Here is a 7,629-nt window from a genome sequence, read left to right as displayed (position 1 = left end):
TTCAGGAACTTGATGCATCCCGCCACGTTCCGGAACGTCACGTCGAAGTATCCACTGCTGGGGAAATCCTGCAGGCAGAAGACGTCCGTCGCTTGAAATCCGCAGCAATCGAAGAGAATTTTCTTGATGAAGAAGGTGCGATCGACCGGTGCATCTCCTTCCTTGTCCTTCACGACCACCCGAACGGTGTTGCGCACTCCCTGGCCCGAAGCTCGAAAATTGGTTATAGCCATTTTACTCAAAGCTTCCCCAGGATCAAAAGGCAATGATCATGGTCTCTTCTCAATCAAATAAGCACTGATAAGAACAGATACTACACTTGATCTTAGCCAAAAGGCCGAGAAGCGGCAGTTCATGTTTCTTGCCAGTAGATGTCACCTCACTCCAATACAGTGAAGTTTACAAATCTGAGAGAGACACAACAGGAAATAATTGTTCACATTATAGTGAATGTGTGGGATTTAGAAATACTAGGAGTGGAGACGAGTTATTACTTGTCTGCTCGATCCCCATAGCCCTGTAAAATTATTTCCTTCAAGTGCCCATTCAAATTCCTTTTGTAATCCTCGATTGTCTCCATTTCCACCGCCCTCGTGGGCAGCGAGTTACAGATCATCACCAATCAGTGTAAGAAAGTTCTTCCGCACATTCCCCCTGTACCTCCTGTCCAAAACCTTCAATCTGTGTCCCCTAGTCCTTGTACCAATAGTTAACGGGAACAATGTTTCCTTGCCAACTTATTTAAAACTGTCATAGCCGAAAACACATCTATCAATTCTCCCCTCACTCTCCTTTGATGCAGGTAGAACAGCCCTAGCTTTTCCAACCTAACCTTGTAACTAAAATCCTCCATCCCTGGATCCATTCTGGTGAATTTCCTCTGCATCCTCTCAAGGACGCTCACATTATTTCTTAAGTGTGGTAAGCAAAACTGGAAGCAACACGCCAACTGGGGCCGAACCAGAGCTTTATAATGGTTCAGCATGACTTCCCTGCTTTGTACTCAATGCCTCTTTTTTTCAAGCCCAAGATCCCATATGCTTTGCTAACCACTCTCGCAATATGTCTTGCCACCTTCAAAGATTGATGCACATGAACCCCAAGTCCCTCTATTCTAGTACACTCTTTAGAACTGTGCCATTAAGTAAATATTGCCTCTCCCTATTCCTTATGCCAAAATACATCACCTCACACTTGTCACTATTAAATTCCATCTGCCACCTGTCTGCCCATTCTGCTAGCCTATCATTGTCCTGTTGCAGGCAGTTCATATCATCCTCACTGTTTGCCACTCCTCCAAGTTTGTTGTCATCGGGATATTTTGAGATTTTACTCAATATTCCAAGATCCAAGTCATTTATCTTTAGCAAAAAAAGCAGTGGTTCTAGCACTGACCCTTGGGGAACACCACTGTCGACTATCCTCCAGTCTGACAAAGAATCATTTAATAAGACTCCCTGTTTTCTGTCCTTAAACCAATTTTCTATCCAATTGGACACTGACCCTCCTATACCACGAACCTCAATTTTGTAAACCGCCCTTTTATGTGGTACCTTGTCAAACGCTTCCTTAAAATCCATATAAACAACATCCACTGCATTCCCTTCATCAAGCTGCTCTGTTAGTTCATCAAAAAATGCAGTTAGATTAGTCAAGCATGAACTCCCATTTGTAAATCCATGCTCACTCTACTTAATTAACTCAAACCTCTCCAAGTGACTGTTGATTTTTTACCCTGATTATTCTTTCTAAAACCTTACCCACCGCTGCTGTTAATCTAACTAGCCTGTAGTTAGCCGGACTGTCCTTACACCCTTTCTTGAATAAGGGCGTCGCATTTGCCACTGTTTACTCCTGGCACCTCCCCCGTATCCAGGGAAGATTGGAAGATTATGGCAAACTCTTCCATTATCTGCATCCGCATTTCCTTTCGCAACCTGGGATGCCAGCCATCCAGACCAGGTGATGTATCTTCCCTAAGCACAGCCAGCCTTTTTAGTACCTCCCTCTCTCAGTTTGTACCCTCTCCATTGACTCTACTCTCTTCACTTCGACTGATATTTTGTCAAATTCCACTTCCTTAGTGATCACTGATACAAAGTACTCATTAAGTAGATTAACATTGCCCTGCACCTCTAAGCTTATATTATCCTTTTTGTCCCTAATAGGCCCGACTCAACCTCTTACTACCCACTTATCATTTACATGCTGCTCGAAGATTTTTGGGTTTCCTTTCATGTTGACTGCCAGTCTATTCTCATAGAAATAGAGAATAAGCAAATATAGAAGATGTAAGTATTTCCCATCCTTGATGAGGTGGAACTTTCTTTTGTTGTGGGTGGTAATGACTTGGCCCACGAGTGTGGTGGAAGCAGAGACAATGATTTGAAAAGGAAATTGGATGGATACTTGAAGGAAAGAAACTTGCAGGAGGAAAGGGATCGAGCTGGTGAGTGGAACTGACTAGATTGCTCCGGGGAGAGCCAGCATGGACGTGATAGGCCAAACGACCACCTTCTGTGCTGTAAATGACTCTGTGTTGTTTCTCAAATTCAATCCACTGGTGCTTGGTAAATAATTTCAAAGTAAATTGTGCAACCGGAAAATCAGAACCAAGGCAAGGGACGCAAAAGGAAGCAAAAGTGCTGAAACCCGGGATTGAACCAGGGACTTTTAGATCTTCAGTCTAACACTCTCCCAACTGAGCTATTTCAGCCCGACATTAACAGTGGCTTGGTGTCCTAGTTTTGGAAGAAAATACATACATTCAAGTTTTCCAAAAAATTGAAGAACACAACATGTGAGTAATATTCCCCACTGCTTTCTCAGTACTGATGGATTGTGAAGCGGGAGACAGCCAGAAGTGCCACTGAGCCGCACAGACCCCGAGCTGAGAATGAAATGAGATCAAATTCAATCTTTCACAGTGAGATGCTGCTGAGAGGTAAGAGTCCTGAATCAAAGCGAGACTTGCTCATTTCAAACACTCCCTGCACTCTCTGCTCATGAAGCCTTAAAAAAGGGAAAAACAGAATGGCACTCAAACTCACAACCCTGCCATTAAAAGTCTCATGTTCGACTGACAGAACTGTCACTTCTACTCGGTCTCTTATTGGATGGATGCAACTCCAACGCAGGGATGGCATTCAAATCCTCCCATGGGTCCACATGTCAGACTGAGTTCCATGTTGTAGACTCAAGCAAAGGAAATCTGCTCACTTCCAAAACTATCAGCGAGTTGAAGCTGATTACAATCAACATCATCAGAGGTCAGAACTACCTGGTGAAAGAAGACACCCTGAAGAAGGATCCACAATTATTCAAAGGCATCGACAAAGTGAAAAACAAGAAAATCGATGAGTCAATGCAAGCCAAACAACAGAAACACTGAAGAATTCCATTCCATTCCAGTCCAGAACCCAGTCCTGTTGTTTTTGGAGTCAGGTCACAATTGCAGCAACAACTTTATATTCCCAGTTGGTTATCTGTACATTTAGTTAATTGCAATTTTGTCGACAAGCTCTTTGAATCCAGTTGTCTGGTCCTCAAGCCAGCTCCGTATGGAAGTCAATTCCACCTTCTGCAAGGCTGAAACCAATAGATAACCTTAATCTAAAAATGCCAGCAGACCAGGGCTCGTCCGGGATTTGAACCCGGGATCTCTCGCATGTTAATTAATTATACTCCCTAAGCGAGAATCATACCCCTAGACCAACGAGCCACTGACAAGTCAAAGTTTATTAGCTGCTGTGGAATTTCACTGGAACCCCCCAGCCAATCATCCATTTTTTTTCAGATCAAAGCAACATCCTGCAAATGCGGAAATAAAAACAGAAAGTGCTGGAAATGTTCAGCAGCTCTGGCAGCATCTGTGCTGTGAGAAACACAGTTAACGTTTCAGGGCACTCACCTTTTGTTTCAGCCATCCTTTCAGACTGCTTCTGTCCATCCAATCTCACTTTCTATTCTATCCACATTCTAACCATTCACTACGTTACTACATTTTTCATGAATTCCTCATTTCTTTTATTAATGATAATTTTGTATTTCTGGCCTTTGCTTCAGACACCACCACAAGTGGAATCATGTCTCCATCTACCCAATCAAACCCCTTCGCTGTATCCTCACATTGCAATGTTTCTTTAACCCTGACAGACTGTGGAGTTTCTGCTGCTTAATTGCAGTTCTTGCTTCCCGCCAGTAGATGTCACCTCACTCCAATACAGTGAAGTTTACAAATCTGAGAGAGACACAACAGGAAATAATTGTTCACATTATAGTGAATGTGTGGGATTTAGAAATACCAGGAGTGGAGACGAGTTATTATTGCACTCTGCTATTACATCTTTTATAATGGACTCCAGCATTTTCCCCACGACTGATGTCAGGCTAACCGGTATATAATTCGCTGTTTAATTTCTGCCTCTTTTTTTAAATAGTGGAGTTACATTAACTACCGTCCAATCCATTGGAACTGTTCCAGAGTCGATAGAATTTTGAAAAAAGACCAGAAATGCATCTGCTATTTCAAGGGCCACCTCCTTAAGTACTCTGGGATGTAGATTATCAGGCCCTGGGGATTTTTCGGCCTTCAATCCCATCAATTTCCCAAACATTCCCTACTAATACTGATTTCATACAGTTCCTCCTTCTCACTAGACCCTATGTTCCCCAACATTTCTGGGAGATAATTTGTATCCTCCTTTGTGAAGACAGATCCAAAGTATGTATTTAATTGGTCTGCCATTTCTTTGTTCCCCATTATAAATTCCCCCGTTTCTGACTGTAAGGGGCCCACATTTGTCTTCACTAATCTTTTTCTCTACACATATCTATAGAAGCTTTTACAGTCAGTTTTTATGTTCTCTGCTAGCTTACTCTCATACTCTATTTCCCCCTTCTTAATCAATCCTTTTGTCCTCCTCTGCTAAATTCCAAACTGCTCACAATCTTCAGGTTTGCTGCTTGTTCTGGCCATTTTATATTTCTCCTCCTTGGATCTAATACTTTCCTTAATTTCTTTTGCAAGCCACAGTTGAGCCACCCTTCCTGTTTTACTTTTGCACAGACAGGAATGAACAATTGTTGTAATTAATCCATGCGCTCTTTAAATGCTAGCCATTGCCTATCCACTGTCAACCCTTTAAGTAACGTTCCCCAATCTATCATAGCCAACTCCCGCCTCATACCTTCATAGTTTTCTTTGTTTAGATTCAGGACCCGAGTCTCGGAATCAACTCCATCTTAATGAAGAATTTTATCATATTATGGGCGCACTTCCCCAAGGGAACAACAAGATTGTTAACTAATCCTTTCTCATTACACAATACCCAGTCCAGGATGGCCTGTTCTCTAGAGGTGTTATACACCTCTATCAATTCTCCACTCAATCTCCTTTGAGAAAGGCAGAATAATCCTAGCTTTTCCAACCTAACCTTGTAACTAAAATCCCCCATCCCTGGATCCATTCTGGTAAATCGCCTCTGCGTCCTCTCAAGGACCCTCACATTCTTTCTAAAGTCTGCTGAGCAGAACTGGAAGCAACACTCCAATTGGGGCCTAACCAGAGTTTTATAATGGTTCAGCATAACTTCCCTGCTTTTGTACTCAATGCCTCTATTTATAAAGCCCAAGATCCCATATGCTTTGCGAACCACTCTCGCAATATGACTTGCCTCCTTCAAAGATTGATGCACATGAACCCCAAGTCCCTCTATTCCAGTACACTCTTTAGAACTGTGCCATTAAGTATATATTGCCTCTCCCTATTCCTTATGCCAAAATACATCACCTCACACTTGTCACTATTAAATTCCATCTGCCACCTGTCTGCCCATTCTGCTAGCCTATCACTGTTCTGTTGCAGGCAGTTCATATCATCCTCACTGTTTGCCGCTCCTCCAGGTTTGGTGTCATCGGCATATTTTGAGATTCTACTCTGTATTCCAAGATCCAAGTCACTTACCTTGAGCAAAAAAAGCAGTGGTTCTAGCACTGACCCTTGGGGAACACCACTGTCGACTATCCTCCAGTCTGACAAAGAACCATTTAATAAGACTCGCTGTTTTCTGTCCTTAAACCAATTTTCTATCCAATTGGACACTGACCCTCCTATACCACGAACCTCAATTTTGTTAACCGCCCTTTTATGTGGTACCTTGTCAAACGCTTCCTTAAAATCCATATAAACAACATCCACTGCATTCCCTTCATCAACCTGCTCTGTTAGTTCATCAAAAAATGCAGTTAGATTAGTCAAGCATGAACTCCCATTTATAAATCCATGCTCACTCTCCTTAATTAACTCAAACCTCTCCAAGTGACTGTTGATTTTTTACCCTGATTATTCTTTCTAAAACCTTACCCACCGCTGCTGTTAATCTAACTAGCCTGTAGTTACCCGGACTGTCCTTACACCCTTTCTTGAATAAGGGTGTCGCATTTGCCACTGTTTAATCCTCTGGCACCTCCCCCGTATCCAGGGAAGATTGGAAGATTATAGCAAGCCCTTCCGTTATCTGCATCCGCATTTCCTTTCGCAACCTGGGATGTGAGCCATCCGGACCAGGTGATTTATCTTCCCTAAGCACAGCCAGCCTTTTTAGTACCTCCCTCTCTCAATTTGTACCCTCTCCATTGACTCTACTCTCTTCACTTCGACTGATATTTTGTCAAATTCCACTTCCTTAGTGATCACTGATACAAAGTACTCATTAAGTAGATTAACATTGCACTGCACCTCTAAGCTTATATTATCCTTTTTGTCCCTAATAGGCCCGACTCAACCTCTTACTACCCACTTATCATTTACATGCTGCTCGAAGATTTTTGGGTTTCCTTTCATGTTGACTGTCAGTCTATTCTCATGGAAATAGAGAATAAGCAAATATAGAAGATGTAAGTATTTCCCATCCTTGATGAGGTGGAATTTTTTATGTTGTGGGTGGTAATGTCTTGGCCCACGAGTGTGGTGGAAGCAGAGACAATCAATGATTTGAAAAGGAAATTAGATGGATACTTGAAGGAAAGAAACTTGCAGGAGGAAAGGGATCGAGCTGGTGAGTGGAACTGACTAGATTGCTCCGGGGAGAGCCAGCATGGACGTGATAGGCCAAACGACCACCTTCTGTGCTGTAAATGACTCTGTGTTGTTTCTCAAATTCAATCCACTGGTGCTTGGTAAATAATTTCAAAGTAAATTGTGCAACCGGAAAATCAGAACCAAGGCAAGGGACGCATAAGGAAGCAAAATTGCTGAAACCCGGGACTTTTAGATCTTCAGTCTAACGCTCTCCCAACTGAGCTATTTCATCCCCACATTAACAGTGGCTTGGTGTCCTTGTTGTGGAAGAAAATACATACATTCAAGTTTTCCAAAAAATTAAAGAACACAACATGTGAGTAATATTCCCCATTGCTTTCTCAGTACTGATGGATTGTGAAGCGGGAGACAGCCAGAAGTGCCACTGAGCCGCACAGACCCCGAGCTGAGAATGAAATGAGATCAAATTCAATCTTTCATAGTGAGATGCTGCTGAGAGGTAAGAGTCCTGAATCAAAGCGAGACTTGCTCATTTCAAACACTCCCTGTACTCTCTGCTCATGAAGCCTTAAAAAAGGGAAAAACAG

The 7,629-nt window shown here is 42.5% G+C and overlaps 2 non-coding genes and 1 pseudogene across 2 annotated transcripts; all 3 read right to left on the bottom strand.

Annotated features, from left to right (window-relative positions):
* Positions 1-240: 240 nt before the first annotated feature.
* On the bottom strand, positions 241-349 carry LOC137350741 (U2 spliceosomal RNA; annotated as a pseudogene).
* Positions 350-2,643: 2,294 nt separating this feature from the next.
* On the bottom strand, positions 2,644-2,716 carry trnaf-gaa (transfer RNA phenylalanine (anticodon GAA)). Its single transcript has one exon. It is a non-coding gene; the product is annotated as a tRNA-Phe (tRNA).
* Positions 2,717-3,632: 916 nt separating this feature from the next.
* trnap-agg (transfer RNA proline (anticodon AGG)) lies at positions 3,633-3,721 on the bottom strand. The gene is given in 2 exon segments: positions 3,633-3,668; positions 3,686-3,721. It is a non-coding gene; the product is annotated as a tRNA-Pro (tRNA).
* Between the last annotated feature and the right edge of the window lie 3,908 nt (positions 3,722-7,629).

This window comes from Heterodontus francisci, chromosome 35 (genome assembly GCF_036365525.1).
Source record: "Heterodontus francisci isolate sHetFra1 chromosome 35, sHetFra1.hap1, whole genome shotgun sequence".
Classification (NCBI taxonomy): domain Eukaryota; kingdom Metazoa; phylum Chordata; class Chondrichthyes; order Heterodontiformes; family Heterodontidae; genus Heterodontus; species Heterodontus francisci.
Note: the sequence above shows the minus strand (reverse complement) of the source record. Positions and strands in the feature narration are given on the sequence as shown.